This window comes from Pogoniulus pusillus, chromosome 41 (genome assembly GCF_015220805.1).
Source record: "Pogoniulus pusillus isolate bPogPus1 chromosome 41, bPogPus1.pri, whole genome shotgun sequence".
Classification (NCBI taxonomy): domain Eukaryota; kingdom Metazoa; phylum Chordata; class Aves; order Piciformes; family Lybiidae; genus Pogoniulus; species Pogoniulus pusillus.
This window is the reverse complement of record NC_087304.1, coordinates 2518598-2539224: the sequence shown is the minus strand read 5'-3', so window position 1 is coordinate 2539224 and position 20627 is coordinate 2518598. Positions and strand designations below refer to the sequence as shown.

Sequence of the window (20627 nt, the reverse complement as noted above, 5' to 3'; positions counted from 1 at the left end):
CCCTCCCCTCCCCTCCCCTCCCCTCTCCTCCCCTCCCCTCCCCTCTCCTCCCCTCTCCTCCCCTCTCCTCCCCTCTCCTCCCCTCTCCTCCCCTCTCCTCCCCTCTCCTCCCCTCTCCTCCCCTCTCCTCTCCTCTCCTCTCCTCTCCTCTCCTCTCCTCTCCTCTCCTCTCCTCTCCTCTCCTCTCCTCTCCTCTCCTCTCCTCTCCTCTCCTCTCCTCTCCTCTCCTCTCCTCTCCTCTCCTCTCCTCTCCTCTCCTCTCCTTCCCTTTCCCTTTCCCTTTCCCTTTCCCTTTCCCTTTCCCTTTCCCTTTCCCTTTCCCTTTCCCTTTCCCTTTCCCTTTCCCTTTCCCTTTCCCTTTCCCTTTCCCTTTCCCTTTCCCTTTCCCTTCCCTATGATTCCCTCTTTCTCTCTCTCTTTTAATTGCTCTTTCTCTTTCTTTTCTTTAATGGAGAAATTCTTATTTCTCGTTTAATATCTCCATGTTTCTATGGAAACTCCATGGCTGCGCTGGGTGGAGAAGCCCAAACCACTCAGGCAATGGCACTGTTTGCGCAGCCAGAGGAGCGAGTGGGTGTTGGATGCTCCAACCCAAGCAGCCCTCAGCGCAGCCTTTCCCCTTTCCCCACACCAGAGCAGAGAAAGCCCTTTGGCGGGGGGAGGGGGACATTGGGTTGATGGACGAAGCTTGGCTGCATCCCCAATCGCTTCGGGCACGCGTGGGCATCACCCACCCGCGGCTCCAAATGTAGGTCACGGCTCCGGCAGCGTCGTCTCCATACGGTGGCTTCAAAGAGCTGGGACCTGATCCTCCCCCGTGCGTGGCTGGGGAGCAGATTGGCACCCAGCAATGGGGGGCACTGGTTGGGGGGGGGGCACACACACCCCCCCCAAGGGGACCTCCCCTGACTCCTCACCCACCCTCCCCTGCCTGGCACCGGCGCTCATGCGGAAAGCGTGAGACCTTCTCGCCCTAATCGCCGCTGACAGGGACTTGCTCTTGGCGATGTCCCCGCGTCGGGGCGCGGAGCAGGGGCGGAAGGTGTGCGGTGGTCCCGGCTTTGTCAGAAGGGATCTGTCAGAGCAGGCGGGAAAGGTCAGCGGGGGGAAAAAAACACGCGGGGAAGACACGGGAGGAGTCCCCGGGATGCTGGCATGGAGGTTGTCCTGCTGCCACTGCTGCCAGGCAGTGATGTCCTCCTTTCCTTGCCCTCCTCCACCCCCTCCCAAATCCCAACTACTCCCTAAAATTCCCAACTGCTTCCCAAAAATCCCAGATGCTCCCCAAAGTGTCCCAACTGCTCCCCAAAACAATCCCAGCTGCTCCCTGCAAATTCCAACTGCTCCCTCCCAAAATCCCAGCTGCTCCCTGAAAATCCCAACTGCTCCCTGCAAATCCCAACTGCTCCCTGCAAATTCCAACTGCTCCCTCCCAAAATCCCAACTGCTCCCCAAAACAATCCCAACTGCTCCCTGCAAATCCCAACTGCTCCCTCCCAAAATCCCAACTGCTCCCTGAAAATCCCAACTGCTCCCTCCCAAAATCCCAACTGCTCCCTCCCAAAATCCCAACTGCTCCCTGAAAATCCCAACTGCTCCCTCAAAATCCTGGCTGCTCCCCAAAGAATCCCAACTGCTCCCTGAAAATCCCAACTGCTCCCTCCCAAAATCCCAATTCCTCCCAGAAAAATCTTGGCTTCTTCCCCCCAAAACTCCCAACTGCTCCCCAAAAATCCCAGATGCTCCCCAAAGAGTCCCAACTGCTCCCCAAAACAATCCCAACTGCTCCCTGCAAATCCCAACTGCTCCCTCCCAAAATCCCAGCTGCTCCCTGAAAATTCCAACTGCTCCCTCCCAAAATCCCAACTGCTCCCTAAAATTCCCAACTGCTTCCCAAAAATCCCAGATGCTCCCCAAAGAGTCCCAACTGCTCCCCAAAACAATCCCAGCTGCTCCCTAGAATTCCCAGCTGCTCCCCGAAACAACCCCAGCTGCTCCCCAAAAACATCCCAACTGCTCCCTAGAATCCCAACTGCTCCCCCAAACTTCCAACTGAACCCCAAAAATCCTGGTTGCTCCCCAAAGAGTCCCAACTGCTCCCCAAAACAATCTCAACTGCTCCCAAAACAATCCCAACTGCTCCCTAAAATTCCTAACTGCTCCCAAAAGTAATCTCAACTTCTCCCCCAAAATCCCAACTGCTCCCCAATGAATCCCAATTCCTCCTAGAAAATCTTGGCTTCTCCTCCCCAAAAACCCTGGCTGCTCCCCAAAAACCCTGGCTGCTCCCCAAAAACATCCCAACTGCTCCCCAAAAACAATCCCAACTGCTCCCCCAAAATCCCAGCTGCTTCCCAAAGACTCCCAACTGCTCTTCAAAACAATTCCAACTGCTCCCTAAAATTCCCAACTGCTCCCCAAAAATCCTGCCTGCTCCCCATAGAATCCCAACTGCTCCCTCAAAAATCCCAGCTGCTCTCCAAAGAGCCCCAACTGCTCCCAAAAACAATCCCAGCTGCTCCCCCAAAATCCCAGCTGCTCCCCAAACAAATCCCAACTGCTCCCATTAAATCCCAACTCCTCCCAAAGAATCCCAACTGCTCCCCAAATAAATCCCAACTGCTCCCATTAAATCCCATCTCCTCCCAAAGAATCCCAACTCCTCCCCAAACAAATCCCAACTGCTCCCATTAAATCCCAACTCCTCCCAAAGAATCCCAACTGCTCCCCAAACAAATCCCAACTGCTCCCATTAAATCCCATCTCCTCCCAAAGAATCCCAACTGCTCCCCAAACAAATCCCAACTGCTCCCATTAAATCCCAACTCCTCCCAAAGAATCCCAACTCCTCCCCAAACAAATCCCAACTCCTCCCATTAAATCCCAACTCCTCCCAAACAAATCCCAACTGCTCCCATTAAATCCCAACTCCTCCCCAAACAAATCCTGGCTGCTGCCAGACGAATCCCAGCTGTGGGTTTTGCTGCCCTCACCGTTGGCTTTTCCAGCCTTTGGGAATTATATTTTCCTGGCAGCAGGATCCTGAGGTTATTCCAGGGCTGGGACTTGGGGGAGGGGGAGGTTGGGAATTGTGTTTGTGCCTCTCCAGCTTTCAGGAACAGGTGTCCCCCCCCCAAGCTCTGTCATCCTTGAGAGGCTGATCCCAGACTTTCTCTGCCCTAATTCCTTGGGAATTCAGGTGAGGGCTGGATCCTTGTCCTGCTCTTTATTGTTTTCTGGGAATCTTGGATTCTTGGCTGAGCTTGGGGAGACTTTTTTTGGGCACCCAGGAGTTGGGTGCTGGAGGACCTGGAGGTGAGATGTGTCCCCCCCCACATCCCCAAACAGCTCCATCCCCATGGAATTCCAGCACTTTGTCTGGCAGGCAGGGATTGAATGTGGAATATTTGCTCCTGGAGCATCAAAGGCACTTGAGGAGGAGGAGGAGGAGGAGGAGGAGGAGGAGGAGGAGGAGGAGGAGGAGGAGGAGGAGGAGGAGGAGGAGGAAGATGAGGAAGATGAGGAAGATGAGGAGGAGGAGGAGGAGGAGGGTAGGTGGTACTGGGTGGCTGAGGGTCCCCATGGCTGGGTGGTGGCCACTCAGGCTGTAGGGGTCTAGACTGGGGGCATCAATGTTGGCTTGGGGAGCTTGGAGGGGTCTGGACTGGGGGCATCAATGTTGGCTTTGGGAGCTTGGAGGGGTCTGGACTGAGGGCATCAATGTTGGCCTGAGGAGCTTGGAGGGGTCTGGACTGGGGGCATCAATGTTGGCCTGAGGAGCTTGGAGGGGTCTGGACTGGGGGCATCAAAGTTGGCTTGTGGAGCTTGGAGGGGTCTGGACTGGGGGCATCAATGTTGCCTTTGGGAGCTTGGAGGGGTCTGGACTGGGGGCATCAATGTTGGATTGTGGAGCTTGGAGGGGTCTGGATTGGGGGCATCAATGTTGGCCTGAGGAGCTTGGAGGGGTCTGGACTGAGGGCATCAATGTTGGATTGTGGAGCTTGGAGGGGTCTGGACTGGGGGCATCAATGTTGGCTTGGGGAGCTTGGAGGGGTCTGGACTGAGGGCATCAATGTTGGATTGTGGAGCTTGGAGGGGTCTGGACTGGGGGCATCAATGTTGGCTTGGGGAGCTTGGAGGGGTCTGGACTGGGGGCATCAATGTTGGCCTGAGGAGCTTGGAGGGGTCTGGACTGAGGACATCAATGTTGGCTTGTGGAGCTTGGAGGGGTCTGGACTGGGGGCATCAACTTTGACTTGGGGAGCTTGGGGGGGTCTGGACTGGTGGCATCAATGTTGGCTTGGGGAGCTTGGAGGGGTCTGGACTGGGGGCATCAATGTTGGCCTGAGGAGCTTGGAGGGGTCTGGATTGGGGGCATCAATGTTGGCTTGAGGAGCCTGGAGGGGTCTGGACTGGGGGCATCAATGTTGGCTTGTGGAGCTTGGAGGGGTCTGGACTGGTGGCATCAATGTTGGCCTGAGGAGCTTGGAGGAGTCTGGACTGGTGGCATCAATGTTGGCCTGAGGAGCTTGGAGGGGTCTGGACTGGGGACATCAACTTTGACTTGAGGAGCTTGGAGGGGTCTGGACTGAGGACATCAATGTTGGCTTGTGGAGCTTGGAGGGGTCTGGACTGGGGGCATCAACTTTGACTTGGGGAGCTTGGGGGGGTCTGGACTGGTGGCATCAATGTTGGCTTGGGGAGCTTGGAGGGGTCTGGACTGGGGGCATCAATGTTGGCCTGAGGAGCTTGGAGGGGTCTGGATTGGGGGCATCAATGTTGGCTTGAGGAGCCTGGAGGGGTCTGGACTGGGGGCATCAATGTTGGCCTGAGGAGCTTGGAGGAGTCTGGACTGGTGGCATCAATGTTGGCCTGAGGAGCTTGGAGGGGTCTGGACTGGGGACATCAACTTTGACTTGAGGAGCTTGGAGGGGTCTGGACTGAGGGCATCAACTTTGACTTGAGGAGCTTGGAGGGGTCTGGACTGGGGGCATCAATGTTGGCCTGAGGAGCTTGGAGGGGTCTGGACTGGGGGCATCAATGTTGGCTTGTGGAGCCTGGAGGGGTCTGGACTGGGGGCATCAATGTTGGCTTGAAGATATTGGAGGGGTCTGGACTGGGGGCATCAGTGTTGGCCTGAGGAGCTTGGAGGGGTCTGGACTGGGGGCATCAATGTTGGCCTGAGGAGCTTGGAGGGGTCTGGACTGGGGGCATCAATGTTGGCTTGAGGAGCTTGGAGGGGTCTGGACTGGGGGCATCAATGTTGGCTTGTGGAGCTTGGAGGGGTCTGGACTGAGGGCATCAGTGTTGGCCTGAGGAGCTTGGAGGGGTCTGGACTGGGGACATCAACTTTGACTTGAGGAGCTTGGAGGGGTCTGGACTGAGGGCATCAGTGTTGGCCTGAGGAGCTTGGAGGGGTCTGGACTGGGGGCATCAATGTTGGCTTGTGGAGCTTGGAGGGGTCTGGACTGGGGGCATCAATGTTGGCCTGAGGAGCTTGGAGGGGTCTGGACTGGGGGCATCAATGTTGGCTTGTGGAGCTTGGAGGGGTCTGGACTGGGAGCATCAACTTTGACTTGTGGAGCTTGGAGGGGTCTGGACTGGAAGCATCAAGCATCAGCTTGGAGAGCTCGGAGGGTCTGGACTGGAGGCAGCATCTTGGCTGGGCAGGGTGTGGGGAACCTCTTTGGCTCCACCTTCCTGTCCCCCCCCCCAGCTCCTCCAGTGTGGTGCTTTAGATCAGAATGAATCGATCCCAACTGGGAAAGAGAGACTGAAACTGGAGGGGAGGAAGGAAATTCTTGCCAGGGAGGAGCAGGCAGCCACTGGCACAGGCTGCCCGGGGGGGTCTGCATGGCAGGAGGAGATGCTCAGGGCCGGCTTGGATGAGACCTTGAGCAAGCTGAGCTGGTGGAGCTGTCCCTGCCCGTGGCAGGGGGTTGGAGCTGGCTGAGCTTTGGGCTCCCTTCCAACCCAACCCCTTCCATGGCTCCATGGCTCCAAGGTGTCCCCAGGTGTCCCCAGGCTCTCCAGATGTGCTTTGCAGCTGCTGTGAACCCAACCCACGCAGCGAAGGTGCTGGGACCCAACCACCAGCGTGGGGAGGGGGCTGCAGCACAGTGCCTGACACCCCCCAGACCTGTCCCCCTGTGTCCCACAGGGCAGCACTCGTGGGGGCTGTACCCAGAGCCCCCTCCTGTGTCTCCAGCAGATCTTTAAGCCCCCTCCCAACCCAACCCATTCCTCGATTCCCTGCTCCTGCCTGCCCAAACCTTTCCCTCCACATTTCCTCTCCCTGCCCAGTTTCCAACCAAAGACTCCTTCCGACAGTGAACTTTAGGACTGAAACCTCACCCAACCCCAAAACCTGAGGGGTGGGGTGGGGGGGGGGGGGGGGTGAGGGTGATGTCCCACGCGTGCTCCCACGCAAGCCTGGCTTTGCACGCGTGGAGCTGGGAGCCGGCGGGATGCGAGCGGCATCTGAAGGCGCTGCGGGAGGGAACAATGAGGTGTGGCTTTAAGGCGCTCTCAAAGGGGCTGGAGCTCTTTTTTGTGTGTGTGTGTGTTGGTTTTTTGGTGTGGGTTTCCCCCCCCCCTCCCCTCCTCCCTCTTCTAAAAGACTGAAAAGGCTGCGAGGAGGGGAGGGGGGGGGGAAGAGGAGGAGGAGGAGGAGGTGGGGGGAGCTGGGCAGCCCCTCCATTAGCTCAGTGCAGCAGCGAGAACAGCTGTGAAAAGAGCCCAAGCCTTTTTCCCACGCCCAGAGGAGCGGAGCGAGGGGGAAAGAGCCCTCCCAGCGAGGTCAGATCCCATCACTAACACAGACACAGGCTGTGCCCTCGTTCCCGTCACCCCGCGGCAGGTTTGTTTAAGGCGCACACACTCTGACACTAATTTCTCCTCGCTTCCCTCCTCCCCTCCCACCCCCCCTTCTCCTCCTCCTCCTCCTCCTCCTCCCCCCCCAACCCGGCCCCCATTATGGTCCCTGCTGCATTAAAACCCTCCCCGTGCCCCGACGACGGCTGGCGACACCAAAGGGGAGGGGGAGGTTGGATGAGGAGGGGTGGGGAGGGGGTTTTGTTTTGTATCGGTCGTCGTCGTCGTGTCCCCCCCCCCCCCCCCCCCGGCCCGATATACCCCCCCTCGTCTACCCCTCCCCTCCACAGCCACCCAACACCTGACCGGGAAGGTCAAGAGGAGTTGGCTGCACCGCGGCGGTGGTCGTCGGCTCTGGTCAGCAGCTGCTGCACCGGGGCTGGCTCGCAGGAATGTGTGGATAGGTCCCGCAGATGGGACCTGGCGGGGGTTTGACACTCGGGACTCAGCTGGTGGAGAAGGATGAAGGGGGGAGGATGAAGTAAACCACCACCACCTCCTCCCCTTAGTTCAGCTCATGAGGAGCTTGGCTGATCGATGCCGGCTCGGGGCTGTTGGGTGGGAGGATGAAGCTGAGGGTCTGCTGGGGACAAGTTAAAGGCTTGGTTCGAACCTTCCTCCCCCTTCCCCGTCTCTGCCTTCACCAAACTGGAAGTTTGCGGAGTGAAGTCTGCAGCTGCAGCGCTGCTGGGGGAGCTTCGCTGGTCGCATTGTGGCGTTGCAGGAGCCACCGGTGATGGCAGGAGCAGGGCTGGGTGATGGCAGGAGCAGGGCTGGGTGATGGCAGGAGCAGGGCAGTGCCAGCCAGACTTTGCATGAGCCTGCTGGGACTGAGTTGTTCTGTCCCTGCCCTTCCTGCCACTGTCATCATCCCATGCAGCCCAGGACTGGGAGAGCATCCAGGGGGACACTGCGTGGGGCAGTAGGCTTGGGTTTGGGCACATCTGCTCCTTGCTGCCACTGTCACCACCCCATGCACCACACACCCCCCCACACCCCCCCCCCCCCACTGCAGTGAGGGTCTGGGGGATGCTGTGGGCTGCAGGATGCAGGTGGAGGCTGCTCTGCAGCTCTCACAGAGGGATGTGCAGGGGTGAAGGGGATGCTCCCCTCCTGATCTTCCTATCTCCCAGTGATTTCCTTGTTCCCTCTTCCCCTGTGGTGCTGCTGGCCCAGGAAGGCATCTGCCAGGAGATGGGTAGCAAATAAATCAGCTCTTGTTTATTCTCCTGCCTGGGCTTGGTGGTTGAGTTCATTTGAAACCCTTCTGCCTTAAATTACAGCCTAATAAATCAGCAGCCACTTAGCCCTGGGAGCGAGCAGGAGCTCTTGGGGTGAGCAATTCAAGTTGCTGCCCTGGCTCTTGAGCTTCAGGAAGGGTTGAAGGAGAGAGTTCCAGCAGGGCCCCATCCTGGGACATGTGTGTGCAAGGCTGGGATGTGGCAGTGCATGGCTGGGACACAGCCCAGACACTCGTGTGCATGGCTGGGATGTGTGCAAGGCTGGGATGTGGCAGTGCAAGGCTGGGATGTGGCAGTGCATGGCTGGGATGTGGCAGTGCAAGGCTGGGATGTGGCAGTGCATGGCTGGGATGTGGCAGTGCATGGCTGGGACACAGCCCAAACACTTGTGTGCATGGCTGGGATGTGTGCAAGGCTGGCATGTGGCAGTGCAAGGCTGGGATGTGGCAGTGCATGGCTGGGATGTGGCAGTGCAAGGCTGGGATGTGGCAGTGCAAGGCTGGGATGTGGCAGTGTATGGCTGGGATGTGGCAGTGCATGGCTGGGATGTGGCAGTGCAAGGCTGGGATGTGGCAGTGTATGGCTGGGATGTGGCAGTGCAAGGCTGGGATGTGGCCCAGATGTGTGTGCAAGGCTGGGACCTGGCAGTGCAAGGCTGGGATGTGGCAGTACAAGGCTGGGACATGGCAGTGCAAGGCTGGAATACAGCCCTGACACTTGTGTTCGTGGCTGGGACATGGTAATGCATGGCTGGGACATGTGTGCAAGGCTGGGATGTGGCAGTGCATGGCTGGGACATGGCAGTGCATGGCTGGGATGTGGCAGTGCAAGGCTGGAACACAGCCCAGACACTTGTGTGCATGGCTGGGACATGTGTGCAAGGCTGGGATGTGGCAGTGCATGGCTGGGATGTGGCAGTGCAAGGCTGGAACACAGCCCAGACACTTGTGTGCATGGCTGGGACATGGCAGTGCATGGCTGGGATGTGGCAGTGCAAGGCTGGAACACAGCCCAGACACTTGTGTGCATGGCTGGGATGTGTGCAAGGCTGGGACATGGCCCAGACACATGTGTGCATGGCTGGGACATGGCAGTGCATGGCTGGGACATGTGTGTGTGGCTGGGACATGGCAGTGCAAGGCTGGGACACAGCCCAGACACTTGTGTGCATGGCTGGGACATGGCAGTGCAAGGCTGGGATGTGTGCAAGGCTGGGACATGGCCCAGACACTTGTGTGCATGGCTGGGACATGGCAGTGCAAGGCTGGGACATGGCAGTGCAAGGCTGGGATGTGTGCAAGGCTGGGACATAGCCCAGACACTTGTGTGCATGGCTGGGACATGGCAGTGCAAGGCTGGGATGTGGCAGTGCAAGGCTGGGACATGGCCCAGACACTGTGCATGGCTGGGATGTGTGCAAGGCTGGGACATGGCAGTGCATGGCTGGGACATGTGTGTGTGGCTGGGACATGGCAGTGCAAGGCTGGGACCTGGCAGTGCATGGCTGGGACACAGCCCAGACACTTGTGTGCATGGCTGGGACATGGCAGTGCATGGCTGGGATGTGGCAGTGCATGGCTGGAACACAGCCCAGACACTTGTGTGCAAGGCTGGGACATGGCCCAGACACTTGTATGCATGGCTGGGACATGGCAGTGCAAGGCTGGGATGTGGCAGTGCAAGGCTGGAACACAGCCCAGACACTTGTGTGCATGGCTGGGACATGGCAGTGCAAGGCTGGGATGTGGCAGTGCATGGCTGGGATGTGTGCAAGGCTGGGACATGGCCCAGACACTTGTGTGCATGGCTGGGACATGGCAGTGCATGGCTGGGATGTGGCAGTGCAAGGCTGGGACATGGCCCAGACACTTGTGTGCATGGCCAAGTGCCATCAGCCACCTGTGCAGGGACTCGAGGCAGCCCCAGAGCTACCTCCTGCCCCTCCCAGCTGCTCTGGCAAGAGGTCTCTGGCTTCTCCCCTGCAAAGGTGGCAATGTGGTCCCTTGGCCACCAACCTCCCACCTGCCTCTGCCCTTCCCCCTGCTGGCTGCTTGGAAGGCTTTGTTTTGCCCCGGATGAGCTTTCCCTGGGCATATTCCTCCTCCTCCTCCTCCTCACTCTCCAGCTCACATCTTTCACTTCTCTAATCCCCTTCTATTTGCCTGGGCCACCTTCCAGGGCCACCTTCCAAGGCTACCTTCCAGGACCCCCTTCCAGGGCCATCCACCTCTTTATAGGGCCACAAACACTGCCCCTGCTCTGCTAAATGGAGACAGGGCAGGCAGGACTGAAACCTTTCATGCTCTGCTCCTCCTTCTTTGGGGCTTCCTTCACCTCCTACCCTGACACCTTCCATCCTCCTCCTCCTCCTCCTTCCAAACCATTTCAGCCACCCTCTACCTTCCCTACACAGCATCCACCACCCTGAGCACCATCACTGAATCATGGAGTCACAGAACCAAGCAGGCTGGAAGAGAGCTCCAAGCTCCAACAGCCCAACCCAGCCCCCAGCCCTGCCCAGCCACCAGACCATGGCACTCAGTGCCCCAGCCAGGCTTGGCTGCAACACCTCCAGCCACAGCCACTCCACCACCTCCCTGGGCAGCCCATTCCAGTGCCAATCACTCTCTCTGCCAGCAACTTCCTAACAACATCCAGCCTCAACCTGCCCTGACACAGCTTCAGCCTGGGGCCCCTTCTTCTGGCCCTGCCTGCCTGGCAGCAGAGCCCAACCCCACCTGGCTACAGCCTCCCTGCAGGCAGCTGCAGGCAGCAATCAGCTCTGCCCTGAGCCTCCTCTGCTGCAGGCTGCACCCCCCCAGCTCCCTCAGCCTCTCCTCACAGGGCTCTGCTCCAGGCCCCTCCCCAGCCTTGCTGCCCTTCTCCAAACACCTTCCAGCACCTCAGCAGCTCTCTGCAATGGAGGAGCCCAGAACTGGACACAGCACTGCAGGGGTGGCCTGAGCAGTGCTGAGCACAGGGGCACAAGAACCTCCCTTGTCCTGCTGCCCACACTGCTCCTGAGCCAGCCCAGGCTGCCATTGGCTCTGCTGCCCACCTGGGCACTGCTGCCTCCTCTGCAGCTCCTCTCTCCCACCACCCCCAGCTCCCTCTCTGCCTGGCTGCTCTCAGCCACTCTGGCCCCAGCCTGCAGTGCTGCTTGGGGTTGTTGTGGCCAAAGTGCAGAACCTGCCCTTGGCCTTGTTCAGTCTCATCCCCTTGGCCTCTGCCCACCCACTCAGCCCTGCTCCCACCCAACCCACCCTTACCACCAGCTTCCAACCTTCCTTTCCATCCCCACCCCTGGGGTTGTGTCAGGTCTGGTTTCACTCATCCCTTCCCCCCACCCTCCCTCTCTCCTCTCCTCTCCTTGCTCCACATCTCCCTCTTACCCAAGCCCTGCCACTCCATGGCAGCCCATTCAAAATGCATAGGCTCCCCCTTCCCCTTCCCCCCCCCCCCACCTCCTTTGCACCCCTCTCTCCTTTTGAACTAAAAGGGTTGTTTTTTTTTTCTCCCCCCACCTCCCCCCCCCCCACTCCATCTTTCACAGAGGCTAAGTTCAAATGTGTGCCCCTGATTTATTTATCACCCCCAGCCCATGTATTATTCATTTATTTAAAAATGTATGGCAGCTGCGAGCCCAGGCCCTGCCCACCCCACGCATGGCCAGCGCCAGGTGGAGCCCTCCCCCCACCCCCCCTCACCCCACCCCCATCACCAACCCTTCCCCATCGGCTCCACCAGGAACTCCCCGCGGTGGCTGCCACCACCCCGATGGCCTCACGCTTGATTGGGCATCAACCCGACCAAAACTAACCCCCAGCCCTGAGGCAGATCCTGCCCCGGGGGTGGGGGGGGGGTGGGGGGAGGGCTGTGGTGGTGTTTCAGAGGGATGCCAAGGCTTGGTTGTGCCCCCCCCCCCCCCCCCCCCCGCACATCCCCACCCTGGTGCGGGAGGTGGTGATGCCCTGCGGGTGGAGATGTGCTCTGCTTGCAGGGAGGATGCTCAGGCAGGGCACAGGCTGCCCCGGGAGGTGTGGGGGGGGGTCGATATGCCCAGAGGTGGTGGGGGGTCAGCATTCCTGGGGGTGCTCATGGAAGGGGTGGGCACAGCACAGGGTGTCCAGGGAGATTGGAGGGATCAGCATGCCCAGAGGTGATGGGGGTCAGCATGCCTGGGGGTGCTCATGGAAGGGGTGGGCATGGCACAGGCTGCCCAGGGAGATGTTGGGGGTTAGCATGCCCAGAGATGATGGGGGTCAGCATGCCTGGGGGTGCTCATGAAAGGTGTGGGCACGGCACAGGCTACTCAAGGAGACTGGGGGGGTCAGCATGCCCGGGGGTGCTCAAGAAAGGTGTGGGCACGGCACAGGCTGCCCAGGGAGATGTTGGGGGTCAGCATGCCCAGAGGTGATGGGGGTCAGCATGCCTGGGGGTGCTAAAGAAAGGTGTGGGCATGGCACAGGCTGCCCAGGGAGATGTTGGGGGTCAGCATGCCCAAGGGTGCTCAAGAAAGGTGTGGGCATGGCACAGGCTGCCCAGGGAGATGTTGGGGGTCAGCATGCCCAGAGGAGCTTAAGAAAGGTGTAGGCATGGCACAGGCTGCCCAGGGAGATGTTGGGGGTTAGCATGCCCAGAGGTGATGGGGGTCAGCATGCCTGGGGGTGCTCATGAAAGGTGTGGGCATGGCACAGGCTACTCAAGGAGACTGGGGGGGTCAGCATGCCCGGGGGTGCTCAAGAAAGGTGTGGGCATGGCACAGGCTGCCCAGGGAGATTGGAGGGATCAGCATGCCCAGAGGTGATGGGAGTCAGCATGCCTGGGGGTGTTCATGAAAGGTGTGGGCATGGCACAGGCTGCCCAGGGAGATGTTTGGGGTCAGCATGCCCAGGGGTGTTCATGGAAGGTGTAGGCATGGCACAGGCTGCCCAGGGAGGTGGTGGAGTCAGCATAGCTGGAGCTGGAGGGGGTCAGAATGCCCAGAGGTGTTCAAGAAAGGTGAGGGCATGGCACAGGCTGCCCAGGGAGATGTTGGGGGTCAGCATGCCCAAGGGTGCTCAAGAAAGGTGTGGGCATGGCACAGGCTGCCCAGGGAGATGTTGGGGGTCAGCATGCCCAGAGGTGTTCATGGAAGGTGTGGGCATGGCTCAGGCTTCCCAGGGAGGTAGTGGGGGTCAGTATGCCTGGAGGTGGTGGGGGTCAGCATGCCCAGGGGTGCTCAATAAAGGTGTGGGCACGGCACAAGCTGCCCAGGGAGATGTTGGGGGTCAGCATGCCCGGGGGTGCTCAAGAAAGGTGTGGGCATGGCACAGGCTGCCCAGGGAGATGTTTGGGGTCAGCATGCCCAGGGGTGTTCATGGAAGGTGTGGGCACAGCACAGGCTGCCAAGGGAGATGTTGGGGGTCAGTATGCCCAGAGGTGCTCAAGAAAGGTGTGGGCATGGCATAGGCTGCCCAGGAAGGTGTGTGGGTGTCAGCATGCCTGGTGATGTTCATGAAACGTGTGGGCATGGCACAAGCTGCCAAGAGAAGTGGTTGTGGTCAGCATGCCCAGAGGTGCTCAAGAAAGGTGTGAACAGGTTGCCCAGGGAGGTGTGGGTATGGCACAGGCTGCCCAGGGAGGTGTGTGTTGGGGATCAGCATGCCCAGAGGTGTTCATGGAAGGTGTGGGCACAGCACAGGCTGCCCAGGGAGGTGTGTGGTGGGGACCAGCATGTCCAGAGGTGCTCAAGAAAGGTGTGGGCATGGCACAGGCTGCCCAGGGAGGTGTGTGTTGGGGACCAGCATGTCCAGAGGTGCTCAAGAAAGGTGTGGGCATGGCACAGGCTGCCCAGGGAGGTGTGTGGTGGGGACCAGCATGTCCAGAGGTGCTCAAGAAGGGTGTGGGCACAGCACAGGCTGCCCAGGGAGGTGTGTGTTGGGGACCAGCATGTCCAGAGGTGCTCAAGAAGGGTGTGGGCATGCACCTGGGAGCAGGGTTTGGTGGCCATGGTGGTGTTGGGTTGGAGGTTGGACTCTTTGAGGTCTTGCCCAGGAGAAACTGATTCTGTGGTTCTATGAATCAACACAAGGACAAAGTGGCCAAGCTGCTGCTGCTGCTGCTGCTGCTGCAGGGGCAGGCTGGAAGGGGCTGGCATTGGGCTGTCAGAGGAGGGGGAGGGGAGGAAACCACAGGGGCAGCAAAAGCAGAGAAGCGATGTGGGTTTGTTTTCCTCAGCATCACGGGGAGGAGGGGACACATCCAGCCCTCCTGGCAGCTCCTTGTCCCCTCGGGGGTGAAGGCTAAAGTCACACAATCACAGCAGGGTGAAGGGCTAGAAAGGACCTCTGCAGAGCAGCCAGTCCAACCCTGCTGCCAGAGGGATGGTGCCCAGGACTCCAAAGCCAGAGACTCTGCCACCTCTCGGAGTGCCCTCACAGGAGGAGCATGAAGGGTTAATGATGCTTCCCCCCCCCCCCCCCCCCCCCCCCGCCACCCCGCCCCTTACTCTCCATGAGCCCCAACCACCCTCTTCCTCGCCGGGACGTTCGCTAATTGAGACAGCTTCAGCCTCTGCCTCCCTCCCCTGGGGCTGAGCTGCCTCTTCCCAGGGGGAGGACATTGTCTGCTCCAGCCGGGTTGATGTAATCCCCCAGCCCGAACAAAGCCTCCCCACCCCGCTCCTGCTGAAAGGGTATTAGCTGCCCAATGAGATAATTACTCTGCAGGCCACCCCAACCATCCCATCCCATCCCACCCCATCCCATCCCCATCCCATCCCAATCCCATCCCCATCCCATGCTATCCCATCCCATCCCATCCCATCCCTGCAGCTTTTCCCAGCCAGCAAGGAACTGCTCAGCTCAACCCCACCTCACCCAGGATGGGTTTGGGATCCCCTCTGGTTGCTGCTGCTGCTGGAGATGCTCATCCCACGTGGACCCCCCCCCAAAACCAGCAGTAAAATATGCTGTGGAAGAGGGGGATAGGATGTGGAGATGCCAACTCTGGCCCTGTGGTTGGTGTCAGCTCCAAATGCCGCCCATGAGCAGGGTGGGACTGATAGGATGCAGAGCTTGGGTTGGCAGTGCCACTGCCAACACATTGGTGAAGGAAGAGTGGGACCAACCCATGTGGAACCCCCAAACCCAAATGCTCCAATCCCCAAAACCACCTCCAAATATCACCCATGAGGAGGGTGGGACTGGTGGGATGCAGAGCTTGAGTTGGCAATGCCACTGCCAACACCTTGGTGAAGCAAGAGTGGGATCATCTCATGTGGAACCCCCAAACCCAAATGCTTCAACCCCAAAATCCAGCCCCAAATGCCATTCATGAGCAGGGTGGGACTGGTGGGATGCAGAGCTTGGGTTGGCAGTGCCACTGCCAGCATGTTGGGAGGATGCAGAGCTTGGGTTGGCAGTGCCACTGCCAACATGTTGGGAGGATGCAGAGCTTGGGTTGGCAATGCCACTGCCAACACCTTGGTGAAGCAGGAGTGGGATCAACCCATGTGGAACCCCCAAAACCAAATGCTCCAACCCCCTAAGCAGCTCCAAATGCCACCCACGAGCAGGGTGGGACTGGTGGGATGCAGAGCTTGGGTTGGCAATGCCACTGCCAACATGTTGGTGAAGCAGGAGTGGGATCAACCCATGTGGAACCCCCAAACCAGCAGTAAAATATGCTGCGGAAGAGGGGGATAGGATGTGGAGATGACACCTTGGTGTCAGCTCCAAATGCCACCCATGAGTGGGGTGAGATTCAAAGCTTGGGTTGGCAATGCCACTGCCAACATGTTGGTGAAGCAGGAGTGGGATCAACCCATGTGGAACCCCCAAACCCAAATGCTTCAACCCCAAAATCCAGCTCCAAATGCCATTCATGAGTAGGGTGGGACTGGTGGGATGCAGAGCTTGGGTTGGCAGTGCCACTACCAACATGTTGTGGGGATGCAGAGTCTGGGTTGGCAATGCCACTGCCAACACCTTGGTGAAGCAGGAGTGGGATCAACCCATGTGGAACCCCCAAACCCAAATGCTCCAATCCCCAAAACTAGCTCCAAATGCCACCCATGAGTAGGGTGGGACTGGTGGGATGCAGAGCTTGGGTTGGCAGTGCCACTGCCAGCATGTTGGGAGGATGCAGAGCTTGGGTTGGCAATGCCACTGCCAACATGTTGGTGAAGCAGGAGTGGGATCAACCCATGTGGAACCCCCAAACCCAAATGCTCCAATCCCCAAAAGCAGCTCCAAATGCCACCCATGAGGAGGGTGGGACTGATGAGATGCAGAGCCTGAGTTGGCAGTGCCACTACCAACATGTTGTGGGGATGCAGAGTCTGGGTTGGCAGTGCCACTGCCAACATGTTGGTGAAGCAGGAGTGGGATCAACCCCTGTGGAACCCCCAAACCCAAATGCTCCAACCCCCAAAACCAGCTCCAAATGCCACCCATGAGGAGGGTGGGACTGGTGGGATGCAGAGCTTGGGTTGGCAGTGCCACTGCCAGCATGTTGGGAGGATGCAGAGCTTGGGTTGGCAATGCCACTGCCAACATGTTGGTGAAGCAGGAGTGGGATCAACCCATGTGGAACCCCCAAACCCAAATGCTCCAACCCCCTAAGCAGCTCCAAATGCCACCCACGAGCAGGGTGGGACTGGTGGGATGCAGAGCCTGAGTTGGCAGTGCCATTGCCAACATGTTGGTGAAGCAAGAGTGGGATCAACCCACTCCTGGTGCAGTGGGGGTTGGGATAACCTCCAGTCACATCCCCACCTTGGTCCCTTCAGGAGCAGTCTGGGCTGGCAAATGCCCCCTGGGCACCTGGCAGGTGCCAACTGCCAGGCTGAACTCTCGGGAAGCACTTCCACGTTTCCAGGAGCTGCTGAGCTCAGACCCCACAGCCTCAGCAGCCAAAGCCCTGTCACAGCCTGTGGGATAATTGGGAAGCTCCCTGAGTTCCTCGGGCAGGGATTGCTGCCCAGGGATCTTGTGGGGCTGTGTGGCACGGAGGTGACCTTACCTTGTGTGCCAGGCTGGCTGCTGGGCTGAGCTGGAATCCAGAGCTTTTCCCAGCTGGATGCTGCCAGGGCTGGATTTCCTCTCCCGGAGCAGCCAGGACGTTGCTGTCAGGCACACAGCAAATCCCATCCCTTAGTTATCCAAGGTGCTGGAATTGGGGATGCTGCGGGGACAGAGCCGCTCGGGAATGTCAGAGTGAGAGCCCAGCTGGGATGAATCCTGCTCTGGATCTGCTGGAGTCAGAGATTATTCCCAGTCACCTTCCACAGGCTGGGGGAGGGACAGCAAGGAGACCCCAGAATGAATCTCCTGGAAGTCCTGATGATCCCATCTTTGGGAATGGTGAGCTGGAGGGAAGTGGAGGGGCTGGAGCTGGATAAAAGGGACACAAACTCTCTGCCATCCTGCAGTTCCTGTTGGGCTCAGGGATGGAGGTGACCTCGGTGGGATATTTGGTGGGATGTCTGGTGGGATGGATGCTCACTGGGATAGATTCCCACCGGGATGGGATGGATGCTCACTGGGATGGATGGCCAGTGGGATGGATGCTCACTGGGATGGATGCTGACTGGGATGGAATGAATGCTCACTAGGATGGGAATGGATGCTGACTGGGATGGATGCTGACTGGGATGGGATGGATGCTCACTAGGATGGGATGGATGCTGACTGGGATGGGATGGATGCTCACTAGGATGGGATGGATGCTGACTGGGATGGGATGGATGCCCACTGGGATGGGATGGATGTTGACTGGGATGGGATGGATGCTCACTAGGATAGGATGGATGCTCACTGGGATGGATGCTGACTGGGATGGGATGGATGCTGACTGGGATGGATGTTCACTGGGATGGATGCTGACTAAGATGGGATGGATGCTGACTGGGATGGGATGGATGCTCACTAGGATAGGATGGATGCTGATTGGGATGGATGCCCAGTGGGATGGATGCTCGCTAGGATGGGATGGATGCTCACTGGGATGGATGCTCACTGGGATGAGATGGATGCTGACTGGGATGGATGCCCACTGGCATGGATGCTCACTAGGATAGGATGGATACTTACTGGGATGGGATAAATGCTCACTGGGATGGGATGGATACTCACTGGGATGGGATGGATGCTCACTAGGATGGGATGGATACTCACTGGGATGGGATGGATGCTGACTGGGATGGATGCCCACTGGCATGGATGCTCACTAGGATAGGATGGATGCTCACTAGGATGAATACTCATTGGGATGGATGCTCACTGGGATGGGATGGATGTTCACTGGGATGGATGCTCACTGGGATGGATGATCACTGGGGTGCTCTTGGGGCTGATCAGTGTGGGTTTGGCCTTGGTTGATCTGGATTTGGCGGTGTTCAGTGTGCTCTGGAGGTGTCCACTGTGGGTTTGGAGTTGGTTGATATGATCTTGGTGGTGATCTGTGTGGTTTGGAGGAGGCTGATGTGGTTCTGGAGGTGGTTGATGAGGATTTGGAGGTGATCAGTGTGGGTTTGGTGGTGATCAGGATGGGTTTATAGTTGGTTGGTGTGGTTCTGGAGGCGGTTCATGTGGTTTGGAGGGGATCAGGGTGCTCTGGAGGGGATCAGGGTGCTCTGGAGGGGACCAGGGTGCTCTGGAGGGGATCAAGCTGCTCTGGAGGGGGTCAGGGTGCTCTGGAGGGGGTCAGGGTGCTCTGGAGGGGGTCAGGGTGCTCTGGAGGGGACCAGGGTGTTCTGGAGGGGATCAAGCTGCTCTGGAGGGGGTCAGGGTGCTCTGGAGGGGGTCAGGGTGCTCTGGAGGGAGTCAGGGTGCTCTGGAGGGGATCAGGGTGCTTTGGAGGGGATCAAGCTGCTCTGGAGGAGGTCAGGGTGCTCTGGAGGGGGTCAGTGTGCTCTGGAGGGGATCAGGGTGCTCTGGAGGGGGCCAGTGTGCTCTGGAGGGGATCAGGGTGCTCTGGAGGGGGTCAGTGTGCTCTGGAGGGGATTAAGCTGCTCTGGAGGGGATCAGGGTGCTCTGGAGGGGATCAAGCTGCTCTGGAGGAGGTCAGGGTGCTCTGGAGGGGATCAGGGTGCTCTGGAGGGGGTCAGTGTGCTCTGGAGGGGACCAGGGTGCTCTGGAGGGGACAGCTCTGTTTGTTTTCCTTCCTGCAGGAGATAAATCCCCACCTTGCTTGGATCACCATGGCCCAGCACTGCCCAGCACGAGGCACAGGGGTGAGGCGAAGCAGATGGAGAGCAGAGGAGCAGCCAGGCTGGCACAGACAGAACCCTGGGGCCACTACTCACCCACAGCACCCTCACCCTGGCAGGGAAAGACTGGAGGAGCCCCTGGATACCCTGGACTGGGCTTTCCTGCCCTTGGAAGCCACTAGGCTGGGCAGAGGCAGCTGCCAGCATGAGTTTGAAGCAGCAAAGTCACAGGTGGCTGTTGGGCACAGGCTGGTTTGGTGCCATCCCTCCATGGCATGGGCAGTGCCAGAGCAGCCAAGCAAGAGAAGTGGATTCTGCCCCTCCAAAGGTGCCCAAGGATCTCCTGGATGGGGTAAGTTTGGGCTTGGCTTTGCTTCCTTCTCCCTTCCCACCAGCCCAGGCAGCTGGCACTGGACTCTCCACACTAAACCTCCCCCTCAGGGATTTGGGGCACCATGGAGGGGAGCACCAAAGTTAGTTCCATGAGCAGTTGGGTTGCTCCTCCTCCTCCTCCTCCTCCTCCTCCTCCTCCTCCTCCTCAATTTGGAGCAGGAGGCTACAGATGCCAAGTTGTGAGGTGCCAAACTGACTGCCTGGGGGAGAAACTCCTGTTGTAGGGGGAGAACTCCCAGATTGTATCCCCATTTTCTGTAGGAAGGTCTCAGTTCTCCTCCTCCCAGAGCAGCTGAGCTCCTGGTGGCAACAGAATCACAGAACCAAGCAGGCTGGAAGAGAGCTCCAAGCTCCAACAGCCCAACCCAGCCCCCAGCCCTGCCCAGCCACCAGACCATGGCACTCAGTGCCCCAGCCAGGCTTGGCTGCAACACCTCCAGCCACAGCCACTCCACCACCTCCCTGGGCAGCCCATTCCAGTGCCAATCACTCTCTCTGCCAGCAACTTCCTAACAACATCCAGCCTCAACCTGCCCTGCCACAGCTTCAGCCTGGGGCCCCTTCTTCTGGCCCTGCCTGCCTGGCAGCAGAGCCCAACCCCACCTGGCTACAGCCTCCCTGCAGGCAGCTGCAGGCAGCAATCAGCTCTGCCCTCAGCCTCCTCTGCTGCAGGCTGCACCCCCCCAGCTCCCTCAGCCTCTCCTCACAGGGCTGTGCTCCAGGGCACTCCCCAGCCTTGCTGCCCTTCTCCAAACACCTTCCAGCACCTCAACAGCTCTCCTGAGCTGAGGCTGCCAAATAACAGCTTTGTGCTCCTGTTGCCCTTTTTATCTGCATCTCCTCCATGGCTCAGAAGCATCTTTCTCTATGATCTGGGTTGGGAAGGTGGGGGGGAAAGATTCTTGCTTTGCCCCCAGCTGGGAGTG

General features: G+C 58.9%; 1 long non-coding RNA gene across 10 annotated transcripts in view; it reads left to right on the top strand.

The window, feature by feature from the left end:
* The window catches only part of LOC135192239 (uncharacterized), a 67948-nt gene that overhangs the window by 21970 nt on the left and 25351 nt on the right, over positions 1–20627 (top strand). For all 10 annotated transcript variants that reach the window (XR_010308943.1, XR_010308940.1, XR_010308938.1 and 7 more), the window contains one exon: positions 19270–19660. This is a non-coding gene — a long non-coding RNA (uncharacterized LOC135192239). The remainder of the gene's footprint in view (positions 1–19269; positions 19661–20627) is intronic.